This window comes from Cavia porcellus, unplaced genomic scaffold (genome assembly GCF_034190915.1).
Source record: "Cavia porcellus strain 051 isolate PalLab524CR breed Dunkin Hartley unplaced genomic scaffold, mCavPor4.1 scaffold_9, whole genome shotgun sequence".
NCBI lineage: Eukaryota > Metazoa > Chordata > Mammalia > Rodentia > Caviidae > Cavia > Cavia porcellus.
The window spans coordinates 93812509-93832472 of NW_026947492.1; positions in this window are offsets into that span (position 1 = coordinate 93812509).

Below are 19964 nucleotides of genomic sequence, written 5' to 3' on the forward strand. Positions count from 1 at the left end.
TCTATTTCCTCAATCCAACTTCCTGTGCCCTCTTTGATGAGGCCTATTTCCAGTATCCTACATCCTGTGTTCTACTTGCTTAGATCTATTTACAGAATCCTACTTCCTGTGTTCTACTTCTGGAATTGTATTCCCTGAATCCTACTTCCTGTGTTCTACTTCCTGAGTTCTATTTCCTCAATCCTAATTCCTGTGTTCTCCTTCCTGAGTTTCGTTTCTTGAATCTTACTTCCTGTGTTCTCCTTTGGGAGTTCTATTTCCTAAATTTTATTTCCTGTGTTGTAATCCAGGAATTCTTTTTCCTGAATCCTATTTCCTGTGTTCTACTTCCTGAGTTCTATTTCCTGAATTCTACTTCCTGTGTTCTTCTTCCGGAATTCTGTTTCCTGAATCCTACTTCTGTGTTCTCCTTCCTGAGTTCTATTTCCTGAATGTTAATTCCTGTGTTCTCCTTCCTGAGTTCTATTTTGTGAATCCGAATTCCAGTGTTGTACTTCCGCAATTCTCTTTTGTCAATCCTACTTGCTGAGATCTACTTCCGGGATTCTATTTCCTGAATTTTACTTCCTATGTTGTACTTCCGGAATTCTATTTCCTGAATCCTTGTTCCTGTGTTCTACTTCGGGATTTCTTGTCCCTGAATGCTACTTCCTATTTTACCCTTCATGAGGATTAATTCCTGAATACTACTTCCTGTGTTCTACTTCTGGAATTCTATTTCCTGAATCCTGCTTCCTGTGTTCGACTTCTGGAATTCCATTGCCTGAATCCTACTCCCTGTGTTCTCCTTCCTGAGTTCTATTTGCTGAATCTTAGTCTTTTGTTCTACATCCTGAGTTCCATTTACTGACTCCTAATTCCTGTGTTCCACTTCCGGAATTCTATTTCCTGAAAGCTACTCCCTGTGTACTGCTTCCTGAGTTCTACTTCTGAATCTGAATTCCTGTTTTCTGCTTCCTATGTTGTATTCCTGAATCCTACTTCCTGTGTTCTACTTCCTGAGTTCTATTTCCTGAATCCAACTTCCTGTGCTTTCTTTCATGAGGCCTATTTGCAGAATACTACATCCTGCGTTGTACTTCCTGAGTTCTATTTCCTGAATCCTACTTCCAGTGTTCTCGTTCCTCAGTTCTATTTCCTGAATCCTATTTCCTGTGTTCTACTGCTGGAATTCTGTTTCCTGAATCCTACTTCCTTTGTTCTACTTGAGGAATTCTATATCCTGAATCCTAGCTCCTGGATTCTGCTTCATGAGGCCTATTTCCTGAATATTGCTTGCTGTGTTCTACTTCCGTAATTGTATTCGCTGAATCCTACTTCCTGTGTTCTCCTTCTTGAGGCCTATTTCCTGAATGCTTTTTCGTGTGGTCTACTTCCTGAGTTCGATTTCCTGAATCCAACTTCCTGTGCTCTCTTTCATAGGGCCTATTTCATGAATCTGACATCCTGTGTTCTACTTCCTGAGTTCTATTTCCTGAATCCTATTTCCTGTGTTCTATTTCCTGAATTCTATTCCTTGAATCCTACTTCCTGTGTTCTCCTTCATGAGACCGATTTCCTGAATACTACTTCATGTGTTCTACCTCCGGCATTCTATTTTCTGAATCTTGTTTCCTGTGTTCCACTTCTGGAATTCTATTTCCTGTATCCTACTCCCTGTGTTCTGCTTCCTGAGTTCTCTTTCTGAATCTGAATCCTGTGTTCTACTTCCTAAGTTCTACTTCCTGAATCCTACTTCCTGTGACCTACTCCCTGAGTTATCTTTCCTGAATTTTATTCTTGTGTTCTACTTCCTCAGATCTATTTCCTGAATCCTACTTCCTGTGTTGTACTTCCGGAATTCTATTTCCTAAATTCTACTTCCTGTGTTCTCCTTCCAGAATTCTATTTCCGGAATCCTACTTCCTGTGTTCTATTTCCTGAGTTGTGTTTCCTGCATCCAACTTCCTGTTCTCTCCTTCATGAGGACTATTTCGTGAATCCTACTTCCTGTGTTCTGCTTCCTGAGTTCTATTTCCCGAATCCTTCTTCCTGTGTTGTCCTTCAATAGAACTCAGGAAGGAGTTCTATTTAATGAAACTTACTTCTCAAGTTGTACTTCTGTATTTCTCTTTCCCGAATCCAACTTCCTGTCTTTTCTATCATTCGTCCTATTTCCTGAATCCTACTTCCTGTGTTCTGCTTCCGGAGTTTTATTTCCTGACTCCTACTTCCTGTGTTGTGCTTCCTAAATTCTATTTCCTGAATCGTAATTCCTGTGTTCTACTTCAGGAATTCTATTTCCTGAATTCTATTTCCTGAGTTCTACTCCATAAGATCTATTTCCTGAAACCTATTTCCTGTGTTCTACTTTCGGAATTCTATTCCCTGAACTCTATTTCCTGTGTTCTCCTTCATGAGACCTATTTCCTATACACTACTTCCTGTGTTCTACTTGCGGAATTCTATTTCCTGAATCTTGCTACCTGTGTTATACTTCCGGAATTCTATTTCCTGAATCCTTCTCCCTGTGTTCTCTTCCTGAGTTCTATTTCTTATTCTGAATTCCTGTATTCTACTTCCTAAGATCTATTTCCTGAATTCTAATTCCTGTGTTCTACTTCCAGAATCCTATTTCCTAAACCCTACTTCCTGTGTGCTAATTCCAGAATTCTATTTCTTGAATCCTACTTCCTTTGTTGTGCTTCCTGAGGTCTATTTCCTCAATCCAACTTCCTGTGCCCTCTTTGATGAGGCCTATTTCCAGTATCCTACATCCTGTGTTCTACTTGCTTAGATCTATTTACAGAATCCTACTTCCTGTGTTCTACTTCTGGAATTGTATTCCCTGAATCCTACTTCCTGTGTTCTACTTCCTGAGTTCTATTTCCTCAATCCTAATTCCTGTGTTCTCCTTCCTGAGTTTCGTTTCTTGAATCTTACTTCCTGTGTTCTCCTTTGGGAGTTCTATTTCCTAAATTTTATTTCCTGTGTTGTAATCCAGGAATTCTTTTTCCTGAATCCTATTTCCTGTGTTCTACTTCCTGAGTTCTATTTCCTGAATTCTACTTCCTGTGTTCTTCTTCCGGAATTCTGTTTCCTGAATCCTACTTCTGTGTTCTCCTTCCTGAGTTCTATTTCCTGAATGTTAATTCCTGTGTTCTCCTTCCTGAGTTCTATTTTGTGAATCCGAATTCCAGTGTTGTACTTCCGCAATTCTCTTTTGTCAATCCTACTTGCTGAGATCTACTTCCGGGATTCTATTTCCTGAATTTTACTTCCTATGTTGTACTTCCGGAATTCTATTTCCTGAATCCTTGTTCCTGTGTTCTACTTCGGGATTTCTTGTCCCTGAATGCTACTTCATATTTTACCCTTCATGAGGATTAATTCCTGAATACTACTTCCTGTGTTCTACTTCTGGAATTCTATTTCCTGAATCCTGCTTCCTGTGTTCGACTTCTGGAATTCCATTGCCTGAATCCTACTCCCTGTGTTCTCCTTCCTGAGTTCTATTTGCTGAATCTTAGTCTTTTGTTCTACATCCTGAGTTCCATTTCCTGACTCCTAATTCCTGTGTTCCACTTCTGGAATTCTATTTCCTGAAAGCTACTCCCTGTGTACTGCTTCCTGAGTTCTACTTCTGAATCTGAATTCCTGTTTTCTGCTTCCTATGTTGTATTCCTGAATCCTACTTCCTGTGTTCTACTTCCTGAGTTCTATTTCCTGAATCCAACTTCCTGTGCTTTCTTTCATGAGGCCTATTTGCAGAATACTACATCCTGCGTTGTACTTCCTGAGTTCTATTTCCTGAATCCTACTTCCAGTGTTCTCGTTCCTCAGTTCTATTTCCTGAATCCTATTTCCTGTGTTCTACTGCTGGAATTCTGTTTCCTGAATCCTACTTCCTTTGTTCTACTTGAGGAATTCTATATCCTGAATCCTAGCTCCTGGATTCTGCTTCATGAGGCCTATTTCCTGAACATTGCTTGCTGTGTTCTACTTCCGTAATTGTATTCGCTGAATCCTACTTCCTGTGTTCTCCTTCTTGAGGCCTATTTCCTGAATGCTTTTTCGTGTGGTCTACTTCCTGAGTTCGATTTCCTGAATCCAACTTCCTGTGCTCTCTTTCATAGGGCCTATTTCATGAATCTGACATCCTGTGTTCTACTTCCTGAGTTCTATTTCCTGAATCCTATTTCCTGTGTTCTATTTCCTGAATTCTATTCCTTGAATCCTACTTCCTGTGTTCTCCTTCATGAGACCGATTTCCTGAATACTACTTCATGTGTTCTACCTCCGGCATTCTATTTTCTGAATCTTGTTTCCTGTGTTCCACTTCTGGAATTCTATCTCCTGTATCCTACTCCCTGTGTTCTGCTTCCTGAGTTCTCTTTCTGAATCTGAATCCTGTGTTCTACTTCCTAAGTTCTACTTCCTGAATCCTACTTCCTGTGACCTACTCCCTGAGTTATCTTTCCTGAATTTTATTCTTGTGTTCTACTTCCTCAGATCTATTTCCTGAATCCTACTTCCTGTGTTGTACTTCCGGAATTCTATTTCCTAAATTCTACTTCCTGTGTTCTCCTTCCAGAATTCTATTTCCGGAATCCTACTTCCTGTGTTCTATTTCCTGAGTTGTGTTTCCTGCATCCAACTTCCTGTTCTCTCCTTCATGAGGACTATTTCGTGAATCCTACTTCCTGTGTTCTGCTTCCTGAGTTCTATTTCCTGAATCCTTCTTCCTGTGTTGTCCTTCAATAGAACTCAGGAAGGAGTTCTATTTAATGAAACTTACTTCTCAAGTTGTACTTCTGTATTTCTCTTTCCCGAATCCAACTTCCTGTCTTTTCTATCATTCGTCCTATTTCCTGAATCCTACTTCCTGTGTTCTGCTTCCGGAGTTTTATTTCCTGACTCCTACTTCCTGTGTTGTGCTTCCTAAATTCTATTTCCTGAATCGTAATTCCTGTGTTCTACTTCAGGAATTCTATTTCCTGAATTCTATTTCCTGAGTTCTACTCCATAAGATCTATTTCCTGAAACCTATTTCCTGTGTTCTACTTTCGGAATTCTATTCCCTGAACTCTATTTCCTGTGTTCTCCTTCATGAGACCTATTTCCTATACACTACTTCCTGTGTTCTACTTGCGGAATTCTATTTCCTGAATCTTGCTACCTGTGTTATACTTCCGGAATTCTATTTCCTGAATCCTTCTCCCTGTGTTCTCTTCCTGAGTTCTATTTCTTATTCTGAATTCCTGTATTCTACTTCCTAAGATCTATTTCCTGAATTCTAATTCCTGTGTTCTACTTCCAGAATCCTATTTCCTAAACCCTACTTCCTGTGTGCTAATTCCAGAATTCTATTTCTTGAATCCTACTTCCTTTGTTGTGCTTCCTGAGGTCTATTTCCTCAATCCAACTTCCTGTGCCCTCTTTGATGAGGCCTATTTCCAGTATCCTACATCCTGTGTTCTACTTGCTTAGATCTATTTACAGAATCCTACTTCCTGTGTTCTACTTCTGGAATTGTATTCCCTGAATCCTACTTCCTGTGTTCTACTTCCTGAGTTCTATTTCCTCAATCCTAATTCCTGTGTTCTCCTTCCTGAGTTTCGTTTCTTGAATCTTACTTCCTGTGTTCTCCTTTGGGAGTTCTATTTCCTAAATTTTATTTCCTGTGTTGTAATCCAGGAATTCTTTTTCCTGAATCCTATTTCCTGTGTTCTACTTCCTGAGTTCTATTTCCTGAATTCTACTTCCTGTGTTCTTCTTCCGGAATTCTGTTTCCTGAATCCTACTTCTGTGTTCTCCTTCCTGAGTTCTATTTCCTGAATGTTAATTCCTGTGTTCTCCTTCCTGAGTTCTATTTTGTGAATCCGAATTCCAGTGTTGTACTTCCGCAATTCTCTTTTGTCAATCCTACTTGCTGAGATCTACTTCCGGGATTCTATTTCCTGAATTTTACTTCCTATGTTGTACTTCCGGAATTCTATTTCCTGAATCCTTGTTCCTGTGTTCTACTTCGGGATTTCTTGTCCCTGAATGCTACTTCATATTTTACCCTTCATGAGGATTAATTCCTGAATACTACTTCCTGTGTTCTACTTCTGGAATTCTATTTCCTGAATCCTGCTTCCTGTGTTCGACTTCTGGAATTCCATTGCCTGAATCCTACTCCCTGTGTTCTCCTTCCTGAGTTCTATTTGCTGAATCTTAGTCTTTTGTTCTACATCCTGAGTTCCATTTCCTGACTCCTAATTCCTGTGTTCCACTTCTGGAATTCTATTTCCTGAAAGCTACTCCCTGTGTACTGCTTCCTGAGTTCTACTTCTGAATCTGAATTCCTGTTTTCTGCTTCCTATGTTGTATTCCTGAATCCTACTTCCTGTGTTCTACTTCCTGAGTTCTATTTCCTGAATCCAACTTCCTGTGCTTTCTTTCATGAGGCCTATTTGCAGAATACTACATCCTGCGTTGTACTTCCTGAGTTCTATTTCCTGAATCCTACTTCCAGTGTTCTCGTTCCTCAGTTCTATTTCCTGAATCCTATTTCCTGTGTTCTACTGCTGGAATTCTGTTTCCTGAATCCTACTTCCTTTGTTCTACTTGAGGAATTCTATATCCTGAATCCTAGCTCCTGGATTCTGCTTCATGAGGCCTATTTCCTGAACATTGCTTGCTGTGTTCTACTTCCGTAATTGTATTCGCTGAATCCTACTTCCTGTGTTCTCCTTCTTGAGGCCTATTTCCTGAATGCTTTTTCGTGTGGTCTACTTCCTGAGTTCGATTTCCTGAATCCAACTTCCTGTGCTCTCTTTCATAGGGCCTATTTCATGAATCTGACATCCTGTGTTCTACTTCCTGAGTTCTATTTCCTGAATCCTATTTCCTGTGTTCTATTTCCTGAATTCTATTCCTTGAATCCTACTTCCTGTGTTCTCCTTCATGAGACCGATTTCCTGAATACTACTTCATGTGTTCTACCTCCGGCATTCTATTTTCTGAATCTTGTTTCCTGTGTTCCACTTCTGGAATTCTATCTCCTGTATCCTACTCCCTGTGTTCTGCTTCCTGAGTTCTCTTTCTGAATCTGAATCCTGTGTTCTACTTCCTAAGTTCTACTTCCTGAATCCTACTTCCTGTGACCTACTCCCTGAGTTATCTTTCCTGAATTTTATTCTTGTGTTCTACTTCCTCAGATCTATTTCCTGAATCCTACTTCCTGTGTTGTACTTCCGGAATTCTATTTCCTAAATTCTACTTCCTGTGTTCTCCTTCCAGAATTCTATTTCCGGAATCCTACTTCCTGTGTTCTATTTCCTGAGTTGTGTTTCCTGCATCCAACTTCCTGTTCTCTCCTTCATGAGGACTATTTCGTGAATCCTACTTCCTGTGTTCTGCTTCCTGAGTTCTATTTCCTGAATCCTTCTTCCTGTGTTGTCCTTCAATAGAACTCAGGAAGGAGTTCTATTTAATGAAACTTACTTCTCAAGTTGTACTTCTGTATTTCTCTTTCCCGAATCCAACTTCCTGTCTTTTCTATCATTCGTCCTATTTCCTGAATCCTACTTCCTGTGTTCTGCTTCCGGAGTTTTATTTCCTGACTCCTACTTCCTGTGTTGTGCTTCCTAAATTCTATTTCCTGAATCGTAATTCCTGTGTTCTACTTCAGGAATTCTATTTCCTGAATTCTATTTCCTGAGTTCTACTCCATAAGATCTATTTCCTGAAACCTATTTCCTGTGTTCTACTTTCGGAATTCTATTCCCTGAACTCTATTTCCTGTGTTCTCCTTCATGAGACCTATTTCCTATACACTACTTCCTGTGTTCTACTTGCGGAATTCTATTTCCTGAATCTTGCTACCTGTGTTATACTTCCGGAATTCTATTTCCTGAATCCTTCTCCCTGTGTTCTCTTCCTGAGTTCTATTTCTTATTCTGAATTCCTGTATTCTACTTCCTAAGATCTATTTCCTGAATTCTAATTCCTGTGTTCTACTTCCAGAATCCTATTTCCTAAACCCTACTTCCTGTGTGCTAATTCCAGAATTCTATTTCTTGAATCCTACTTCCTTTGTTGTGCTTCCTGAGGTCTATTTCCTCAATCCAACTTCCTGTGCCCTCTTTGATGAGGCCTATTTCCAGTATCCTACATCCTGTGTTCTACTTGCTTAGATCTATTTACAGAATCCTACTTCCTGTGTTCTACTTCTGGAATTGTATTCCCTGAATCCTACTTCCTGTGTTCTACTTCCTGAGTTCTATTTCCTCAATCCTAATTCCTGTGTTCTCCTTCCTGAGTTTCGTTTCTTGAATCTTACTTCCTGTGTTCTCCTTTGGGAGTTCTATTTCCTAAATTTTATTTCCTGTGTTGTAATCCAGGAATTCTTTTTCCTGAATCCTATTTCCTGTGTTCTACTTCCTGAGTTCTATTTCCTGAATTCTACTTCCTGTGTTCTTCTTCCGGAATTCTGTTTCCTGAATCCTACTTCCTGTGTTCTCCTTCCTGAGTTCTATTTCCTGAATGTTAATTCCTGTGTTCTCCTTCCTGAGTTCTATTTTGTGAATCCGAATTCCAGTGTTGTACTTCCGCAATTCTCTTTTGTCAATCCTACTTGCTGAGATCTACTTCCGGGATTCTATTTCCTGAATTTTACTTCCTATGTTGTACTTCCGGAATTCTATTTCCTGAATCCTTGTTCCTGTGTTCTACTTCGGGATTTCTTGTCCCTGAATGCTACTTCCTATTTTACCCTTCATGAGGATTAATTCCTGAATACTACTTCCTGTGTTCTACTTCTGGAATTCTGTTTCCTGAATCCTACTTCCTGTGTTCTCCTTCCTGAGTTCTATTTCGTGAATCCTAATTCCACATTGTACTTCCGGAATTCTTTTTCCTGAATACGAATTCGTGTGCTCTAATACCGGAATTCCATTTCCTGAATCATACTTCCTCTGTTCTCCTTCCTGAGTGCTATTTCCTGAATCTTACTTCCTGTGTCATACTTCCGGAATTCTATTTCCTGAATCCTACTTCTTGTGTTTACTTCTGGAATTCTATTCCATGAGTCCTACTTCCTGTGTTGTCCTTCATGAATACTTTCTGAATACTACTTCCTGTTTCCTGCTTCCGGAATTCTATTTCCTGAATCCTACTTCTTATATTCTCCTTCATGAGGATTATTTCCTGAATACTACTTCCTGTGTTCTACTTCCGGAATTCTGTTCCCTGAATGCTACTTCCCTTGTTCTACCTCCAGAATTCTTTTCTGTGAATCCCACTTCCTGTGTTCTCCTTCATGAGGCCTATTTCCTAAATACTACTTCTTGGGTTCTACTTAGGCAATTCTATTTTCTGAATCCTAATTCCTGTCCGGAATTCTACTTGCTGAATCCTACTACGTGTGTTCTCCTTTCTGAGTTCTATTTCCTGAATTCAACTTCCTGTGCTCTCCTTCATGAGACCTATTTCCTGAATCTTACTTCCTGTGTTCTACTTCCTGAATTCTATTTCCTGAATTCTACTTCCTGTGTTCTATTTTCTCAGTTCTCTTTCCTGAATCCAACTTCCTGTGTGCTCCTTAATGAGACCTATTTCCTGAATCCTACTTCCTGTTTTCTACATATGGAATTCTATTTCCTGAATCCTACTTCCTCTGTTCTACTTCCTAAGTTCTATTTTCTGAATGCTACTTCCTGTGTTCTACTTCCTGAGTTCTATTTCCTGTCTGCTACTTCCGGAATTCTATTCCTTGAATCCTACTTCCTGTGTTCTCTATATGAGGCCGATTTCCTGAGTAGTAATTCCTGTGTTGTACTTCTGGAATTCTATTTCCTGAATCCTGCTTCCTGTGTTCGACTTCTGGAATTCTATTGCCTGAATCCTACTCCCTGTGTTCTCCTTCCTGAGTTCTATTTGCTGAATCTTAGTCTTTTGTTCTACATCCTGAGTTCCATTTCCTGACTCCTAATTCCTGTGTTCCACTTCCGGAATTCTATTTCCTGAAAGCTACTCCCTGTGTACTGCTTCCTGAGTTCTACTTCTGAATCTGAATTCCTGTTTTCTGCTTCCTATGTTGTATTCCTGAATCCTACTTCCTGTGTTCTACTTCCTGAGTTCTATTTCCTGAATCCAACTTCCTGTGCTTTCTTTCATGAGGCCTATTTGCAGAATACTACATCCTGCGTTGTACTTCCTGAGTTCTATTTCCTGAATCCTACTTCCAGTGTTCTCGTTCCTCAGTTCTATTTCCTGAATCCTATTTCCTGTGTTCTACTGCTGGAATTCTGTTTCCTGAATCCTACTTCCTTTGTTCTACTTGAGGAATTCTATATCCTGAATCCTAGCTCCTGGATTCTGCTTCATGAGGCCTATTTCCTGAACATTGCTTGCTGTGTTCTACTCCCGTAATTGTATTCCCTGAATCCTACTTCCTGTGTTCTCCTTCTTGAGGCCTATTTCCTGAATGCTTTTTCGTGTGGTCTACTTCCTGAGTTCGATTTCCTGCATCCACCTTCCTGTGCTCTCTTTCATAGGGCCTATTTCATGAATCTGACATCCTGTGTTCTACTTCCTGAGTTCTATTTCCTGAATCCTATTTCCTGTGTTCTATTTCCTGAATTCTATTCCTTGAATCCTACTTCCTGTGTTCTCCTTCATGAGACCGATTTCCTGAATACTACTTCATGTGTTCTACCTCCGGCATTCTATTTTCTGAATCTTGTTTCCTGAGTTCCACTTCTGGAATTCTATCTCCTGTATCCTACTCCCTGTGTTCTGCTTCCTGAGTTCTCTTTCTGAATCTGAATCCTGTGTTCTACTTCCTAAGTTCTACTTCCTGAATCCTACTTCCTGTGACCTACTCCCTGAGTTATCTTTCCTGAATTTTATTCTTGTGTTCTACTTCCTCAGATCTATTTCCTGAATCCTACTTCCTGTGTTGTACTTCCGGAATTCTATTTCCTAAATTCTACTTCCTGTGTTCTCCTTCCAGAATTCTATTTCCGGAATCCTACTTCCTGTGTTCTATTTCCTGAGTTGTGTTTCCTGCATCCAACTTCCTGTTCTCTCCTTCATGAGGACTATTTCGTGAATCCTACTTCCTGTGTTCTGCTTCCTGAGTTCTATTTCCTGAATCCTTCTTCCTGTGTTGTCCTTCAATAGAACTCAGGAAGGAGTTCTATTTAATGAAACTTACTTCTCAAGTTGTACTTCTGTATTTCTCTTTCCCGAATCCAACTTCCTGTCTTTTCTATCATTAGTCCTATTTCCTGAATCCTACTTCCTGTGTTCTGCTTCCGGAGTTTTATTTCCTGACTCCTACTTCCTGTGTTGTGCTTCCTAAATTCTATTTCCTGAATCGTAATTCCTGTGTTCTACTTCAGGAATTCTATTTCCTGAATTCTATTTCCTGAGTTCTACTCCATAAGTTCTATTTCCTGAAACCTATTTCCTGTGTTCTACTTTCGGAATTCTATTCCCTGAACCCTATTTCCTGTGTTCTCCTTCATGAGACCTATTTCCTATACACTACTTCCTGTGTTCTACTTGCGGAATTCTATTTCCTGAATCTTGCTACCTGTGTTATACTTCCGGAATTCTATTTCCTGAATCCTTCTCCCTGTGTTCTCTTCCTGAGTTCTATTTCTTATTCTGAATTCCTGTATTCTACTTCCTAAGATCTATTTCCTGAATTCTAATTCCTGTGTTCTACTTCCAGAATCCTATTTCCTAAACCCTACTTCCTGTGTGCTAATTCCAGAATTCTATTTCTTGAATCCTACTTCCTTTGTTGTGCTTCCTGAGGTCTATTTCCTCAATCCAACTTCCTGTGCCCTCTTTGATGAGGCCTATTTCCAGTATCCTACATCCTGTGTTCTACTTGCTTAGATCTATTTACAGAATCCTACTTCCTGTGTTCTACTTCTGGAATTGTATTCCCTGAATCCTACTTCCTGTGTTCTACTTCCTGAGTTCTATTTCCTCAATCCTAATTCCTGTGTTCTCCTTCCTGAGTTTCGTTTCTTGAATCTTACTTCCTGTGTTCTCCTTTGGGAGTTCTATTTCCTAAATTTTATTTCCTGTGTTGTAATCCAGGAATTCTTTTTCCTGAATCCTATTTCCTGTGTTCTACTTCCTGAGTTCTATTTCCTGAATTCTACTTCCTGTGTTCTTCTTCCGGAATTCTGTTTCCTGAATCCTACTTCCTGTGTTCTCCTTCCTGAGTTCTATTTCCTGAATGTTAATTCCTGTGTTCTCCTTCCTGAGTTCTATTTTGTGAATCCGAATTCCAGTGTTGTACTTCCGCAATTCTCTTTTGTCAATCCTACTTGCTGAGATCTACTTCCGGGATTCTATTTCCTGAATTTTACTTCCTATGTTGTACTTCCGGAATTCTATTTCCTAAATCCTTGTTCCTGTGTTCTACTTCGGGATTTCTTGTCCCTGAATGCTACTTCCTATTTTACCCTTCATGAGGATTAATTCCTGAATACCACTTCCTGTGTTCTACTTCTGGAATTCTGTTTCCTGAATCCTACTTCCTGTGTTCTCCTTCCTGAGTTCTATTTCGTGAATCCTAATTCCACATTGTACTTCCGGAATTCTTTTTCCTGAATCCGAATTCGTGTGCTCTAATACCGGAATTCCATTTCCTGAATCATACTTCCTCTGTTCTCCTTCCTGAGTGCTATTTCCTGAATCTTACTTCCTGTGTCATACTTCCGGAATTCTATTTCCTGAATCCTACTTCTTGTGTTTACTTCTGCAATTCTATTCCATGAGTCCTACTTCCTGTGTTGTCCTTCATGAATACTTTCTGAATACTACTTCCTGTTTCCAGCTTCCGGAATTCTATTTCCTGAATCCTACTTCTTATATTCTCCTTCATGAGGATTATTTCCTGAATACTACTTCCTGTGTTCTACTTCCGGAATTCTGTTCCCTGAATGCTACTTCCCTTGTTCTACCTCCAGAATTCTTTTCTGTGAATCCCACTTCCTGTGTTCTCCTTCATGAGGCCTATTTCCTAAATACTACTTCTTGGGTTCTACTTAGGCAATTCTATTTTCTGAATCCTAATTCCTGTCCGGAATTCTACTTGCTGAATCCTACTACATGTGTTCTCCTTTCTGAGTTCTATTTCCTGAATTCAACTCCCTGTGCTCTCCTTCATGAGACCTATTTCCTGAATCTTACTTCCTGTGTTCTACTTCCTGAATTCTATTTCCTGAATTCTACTTCCTGTGTTCTATTTTCTCAGTTCTCTTTCCTGAATCCAACTTCCTGTGTGCTCCTTAATGAGACCTATTTCCTGAATCCTACTTCCTGTTTTCTACATATGGAATTCTATTTCCTGAATCCTACTTCCTCTGTTCTACTTCCTAAGTTCTATTTTCTGAATGCTACTTCCTGTGTTCTACTTCCTGAGTTCTATTTCCTGTCTGCTACTTCCGGAATACTATTCCTTGAATCCTACTTCCTGTGTTCTCTATATGAGGCCGATTTCCTGAGTAGTAATTCCTGTGTTCTACTTCTGGAATTCTATTTCCTGAATCCTGCTTCCTGTGTTCGACTTCTGGAATTCTATTGCCTGAATCCTACTCCCTGTGTTCTCCTTCCTGAGTTCTATTTGCTGAATCTTAGTCTTTTGTTCTACATCCTGAGTTCCATTTCCTGACTCCTAATTCCTGTGTTCCACTTCCGGAATTCTATTTCCTGAAAGCTACTCCCTGTGTACTGCTTCCTGAGTTCTACTTCTGAATCTGAATTCCTGTTTTCTGCTTCCTATGTTGTATTCCTGAATCCTACTTCCTGTGTTCTACTTCCTGAGTTCTATTTCCTGAATCCAACTTCCTGTGCTTTCTTTCATGAGGCCTATTTGCAAAATACTACATCCTGCGTTGTACTTCCTGAGTTCTATTTCCTGAATCCTACTTCCAGTGTTCTCGTTTCTCAGTTCTATTTCCTGAATCCTATTTCCTGTGTTCTACTGCTGGAATTCTGTTTCCTGAATCCTACTTCCTTTGTTCTACTTGAGGAATTCTATATCCTGAATCCTAGCTCCTGGATTCTGCTTCATGAGGCCTATTTCCTGAACATTGCTTGCTGTGTTCTACTTCCGTAATTGTATTCCCTGAATCCTACTTCCTGTGTTCTCCTTCTTGAGGCCTATTTCCTGAATGCTTTTTCGTGTGGTCTACTTCCTGAGTTCTATTTCCTGAATCCTACTTCCAGTGTTCTCGTTCCTCAGTTCTATTTCCTGAATTCTATTTCCTGTGTTCTACTGCTGAAATTCTGTTTCCTGAATCCTACTTCCTTTGTTCTACTTGAGGAATTCTATATCCTGAATTCTAGCTCCTGGATTCTGCTTCATGAGGCCTATTTCCTGAATATTGCTTGCTGTGTTCTACTTCCGTAATTGTATTCCCTGAATCCTACTTCCTGTGTTCTCCTTCTTGAGGCCTATTTCCTGAAGGCTTTTTCGTGTGGTCTACTTCCTGAGTTCGATTTCCTGAATCCAACTTCCTGTGCTCTCTTTCATAGGGCCTATTTCATGAATCTGACATCCTGTGTTCTACTTCCTGAGTTCTATTTCCTGAATCCTATTTCCTGTGTTCTATTTCCTGAATTCTATTCCTTGAATCCTACTTCCTGTGTTCTCCTTCATGAGACCGATTTCCTGAATACTACTTCATGTGTTCTACCTCCGGCATTCTATTTTCTGAATCTTGTTTCCTGTGTTCCACTTCTGGAATTCTATTTCCTGTATCCTACTCCCTGTGTTCTGCTTCCTGAGTTCTCTTTCTGAATCTGAATCCTGTGTTCTACTTCCTAAGTTCTACTTCCTGAATCCTACTTCCTGTGACCTACTCCCTGAGTTATCTTTCCTGAATTTTATTCTTGTGTTCTACTTCCTCAGATCTATTTCCTGAATCCTACTTCCTGTGTTGTACTTCCGGAATTCTATTTCCTAAATTCTACTTCCTGTGTTCTCCTTCCAGAATTCTATTTCCGGAATCCTACTTCCTGTGTTCTATTTCCTGAGTTGTGTTTCCTGCATCCAACTTCCTGTTCTCTCCTTCATGAGGACTATTTCGTGAATCCTACTTCCTGTGTTCTGCTTCCTGAGTTCTATTTCCTGAATCCTTCTTCCTGTGTTGTCCTTCAATAGAACTCAGGAAGGAGTTCTATTTAATGAAACTTACTTCTCAAGTTGTACTTCTGTATTTCTCTTTCCCGAATCCAACTTCCTGTCTTTTCTATCATTAGTCCTATTTCCTGAATCCTACTTCCTGTGTTCTGCTTCCGGAGTTTTATTTCCTGACTCCTACTTCCTGTGTTGTGCTTCCTAAATTCTATTTCCTGAATCGTAATTCCTGTGTTCTACTTCAGGAATTCTATTTCCTGAATTCTATTTCCTGAGTTCTACTCCATAAGATCTATTTCCTGAAACCTATTTCCTGTGTTCTACTTTCGGAATTCTATTCCCTGAACTCTATTTCCTGTGTTCTCCTTCATGAGACCTATTTCCTATACACTACTTCCTGTGTTCTACTTGCGGAATTCTATTTCCTGAATCTTGCTACCTGTGTTATACTTCCAGAATTCTATTTCCTGAATCCTTCTCCCTGTGTTCTCTTCCTGAGTTCTATTTCTTATTCTGAATTCCTGTATTCTACTTCCTAAGATCTATTTCCTGAATTCTAATTCCTGTGTTCTACTTCCAGAATCCTATTTCCTAAACCCTACTTCCTGTGTGCTAATTCCAGAATTCTATTTATTGAATCCTACTTCCTTTGTTGTGCTTCCTGAGGTCTATTTCCTCAATCCAACTTCCTGTGCCCTCTTTGATGAGGCCTATTTCCAGTATCCTACATCCTGTGTTCTACTTGCTTAGATCTATTTACAGAATCCTACTTCCTGTGTTCTACTTCTGGAATTGTATTCCCTGAATCCTACTTCCTGTGTTCTACTTCCTGAGTTCTATTTCCTCAATCCTAATTCCTGTGTTCTCCTTCCTGAGTTTCGTTTCTTGAATCTTACTTCCTGTGTTCTCCTTTGGGAGTTCTATTTCCTAAATTTTATTTCCTGTGTTGTAATCCAGGAATTCTTTTTCCTGAATCCTATTTCCTGTGTTCTACATCCTGAGTTCTATTTCCTGAATTCTACTTCCTGTGTTCTTCTTCCGGAATTCTGTTTCCTGAATCCTACTTCCTGTGTTCTCCTTCCTGAGTTCTATTTCCTGAATGTTAATTCCTGTGTTCTCCTTCCTGAGTTCTATTTTGTGAATCCGAATTCCAGTGTTGTACTTCCGCAAATCTCTTTTGTCAATCCTTCTTGCTGAGATCTACTTCCGGGAGTCTATTTCCTGAATTTTACTTCCTATGTTGTACTTCCGGAATTCTATTTCCTAAATCCTTGTTCCTGTGTTCTACTTCGGGATTTCTTGTCCCTGAATGCTACTTCCTATTTTACCCTTCATGAGGATTAATTCCTGAATACTACTTCCTGTGTTCTACTTCTGGAATTCTGTTTCCTGAATCCTACTTCCTGTGTTCTCCTTCCTGAGTTCTATTTCGTGAATCCTAATTCCACATTGTACTTCCGGAATTCTTTTTCCTGAATCCGAATTCGTGTGCTCTAATACCGGAATTCCATTTCCTGAATCATACTTCCTCTGTTCTCCTTCCTGAGTGCTATTTCCTGAATCTTACTTCCTGTGTCATACTTCTGGAATTCTATTTCCTGAATCCTACTTCTTGTGTTTACTTCTGGAATTCTATTCCATGAGTCCTACTTCCTGTGTTGTCCTTCATGAATACTTTCTGAATACTACTTCCTGTTTCCAGCTTCTGGAATTCTATTTCCTGAATCCTACTTCTTATATTCTCCTTCATGAGGATTATTTCCTGAATACTACTTCCTGTGTTCTACTTCCGGAATTCTGTTCCCTGAATGCTACTTCCCTTGTTCTACCTCCAGAATTCTTTTCTGTGAATCCCACTTCCTGTGTTCTCCTTCATGAGGCCTATTTCCTAAATACTACTTCTTGGGTTCTACTTAGGCATTTCTATTTTCTGAATCCTAATTCCTGTCCGGAATTCTACTTGCTGAATCCTACTACGTGTGTTCTCCTTTCTGAGTTCTATTTCCTGAATTCAACTTCCTGTGCTCTCCTTCATGAGACCTATTTCCTGAATCTTACTTCCTGTGTTCTACTTCCTGAATTCTATTTCCTGAATTCTACTTCCTGTGTTCTATTTTCTCAGTTCTCTTCCCTGAATCCAACTTCCTGTGTGCTCCTTAATGAGACCTATTTCCTGAATCCTACTTCCTGTTTTCTACATATGGAATTCTATTTCCTGAATCCTACTTCCTCTGTTCTACTTCCTAAGTTCTATTTTCTGAATGCTACTTCCTGTGTTCTACTTCCTGAGTTCTATTTCCTGTCTGCTACTTCCGGAATACTATTCCTTGAATCCTACTTCCTGTGTTCTCTATATGAGGCCGATTTCCTGAGTAGTAATTCCTGTGTTGTACTTCTGGAATTCTATTTCCTGAATCCTGCTTCCTGTGTTCGACTTCTGGAATTCTATTGCCTGAATCCTACTCCCTGTGTTCTCCTTCCTGAGTTCTATTTGCTGAATCTTAGTCTTTTGTTCTACATCCTGAGTTCCATTTCCTGACTCCTAATTCCTGTGTTCCACTTCCGGAATTCTATTTCCTGAAAGCTACTCCCTGTGTACTGCTTCCTGAGTTCTACTTCTGAATCTGAATTCCTGTTTTCTGCTTCCTATGTTGTATTCCTGAATCCTACTTCCTGTGTTCTACTTCCTGAGTTCTATTTCCTGAATCCAACTTCCTGTGCTTTCTTTCATGAGGCCTATTTGCAGAATACTACATCCTGCGTTGTACTTCCTGAGTTCTATTTCCTGAATCCTACTTCCAGTGTTCTCGTTCCTCAGTTCTATTTCCTGAATCCTATTTCCTGTGTTCTACTGCTGGAATTCTGTTTCCTGAATCCTACTTCCTTTGTTCTACTTGAGGAATTCTATATCCTGAATCCTAGCTCCTGGATTCTGCTTCATGAGGCCTATTTCCTGAACATTGCTTGCTGTGTTCTACTTCCGTAATTGTATTCCCTGAATCCTACTTCCTGTGTTCTCCTTCTTGAGGCCTATTTCCTTAATGCTTTTTCGTGTGGTCTACTTCCTGGGTTCTATTTCCTGAATCCTACTTCCAGTGTTCTCGTTCCTCAGTTCTATTTCCTGAATCCTATTTCCTGTGTTCTACCGCTGGAATTCTGTTTCCTGAATCCTACTTCCTTTGTTCTACTTGAGGAATTCTATATCCTGAATCCTAGCTCCTGGATTCTGCTTCATGAGGCCTATTTCCTGAATATTGCTTGCTGTGTTCTACTTCCGTAATTGTATTCCCTGAATCCTACTTCCTGTGTTCTCGTTCTTGAGGCCTATTTCCTGAATGCTTTTTCGTGTGGTCTACTTCCTGAGTTCGATTTCCTGCATCCACCTTCCTGTGCTCTCTTTCATAGGGCCTATTTCATGAATCTGACATCCTGTGTTCTACTTCCTGAGTTCTATTTCCTGAATCCTATTTCCTGTGTTCTATTTCCTGAATTCTATTCCTTGAATCCTACTTCCTGTGTTCTCCTTCATGAGACCGATTTCCTGAATACTACTTCATGTGTTCTACCTCCGGCATTCTATTTTCTGAATCTTGTTTCCTGTGTTCCACTTCTGGAATTCTATTTCCTGTATCCTACTCCCTGTGTTCTGCTTCCTGAGTTCTCTTTCTGAATCTGAATCCTGTGTTCTACTTCCTAAGTTCTACTTCCTGAATCCTACTTCCTGTGTGCTCCTTAATGAGACCTATTTCCTGAATCCTACTTCCTGTTTTCTACATATGGAATTCTATTTCCTGAATCCTACTTCCTCTGTTCTACTTCCTAAGTTCTATTTTCTGAATGCTACTTCCTGTGTTCTACTTCCTGAGTTCTATTTCCTGTCTGCTACTTCCGGAATTCTATTCCTTGAATCCTACTTCCTGTGTTCTCTATATGAGGCCGATTTCCTGAGTAGTAATTCCTGTGTTCTACTTCTGGAATTCTATTTCCTGAATCCTGCTTCCTGTGTTCGACTTCTGGAATTCTATTGCCTGAATCCTACTCCCTGTGTTCTCCTTCCTGAGTTCTATTTGCTGAATCTTAGTCTTTTGTTCTACATCCTGAGTTCCATTTCCTGACTCCTAATTCCTGTGTTCCACTTCCGGAATTCTATTTCCTGAAAGCTACTCCCTGTGTACTGCTTCCTGAGTTCTATTTCTGAATCTGAATTCCTGTTTTCTGCTTCCTATGTTGTATTCCTGAATCCTACTTCCTGTGTTCTACTTCCTGAGTTCTATTTCCTGAATCCAACTTCCTGTGCTTTCTTTCATGAGGCCTATTTGCAGAATACTACATCCTGCGTTGTACTTCCTGAGTTCTATTTCCTGAATCCTACTTCCAGTGTTCTCGTTCCTCAGTTCTATTTCCTGAGTCCTATTTCCTGTGTTCTACCGCTGGAATTCTGTTTCCTGAATCCTACTTCCTTTGTTCTACTTGAGAAATTCTATATCCTGAATCCTAGCTCCTGGATTCTGCTTCATGAGGCCTATTTCCTGAATATTGCTTGCTGTGTTCTACTTCCGTAATTGTATTCCCTGAATCCTACTTCCTGTGTTCTCCTTCTTCAGGCCTATTTCCTGAATGCTTTTTCGTGTGGTCTACTTCCTGAGTTCGATTTCCTGAATCCAACTTCCTGTGCTCTCTTTCATAGGGCCTATTTCATGAATCTGACATCCTGTGTTCTACTTCCTGAGTTCTATTTCCTGAATCCTATTTCCTGTGTTCTATTTCCTGAATTCTATTCCTTGAATCCTACTTCCTGTGTTCTCCTTCATGAGACCGATTTCCTGAA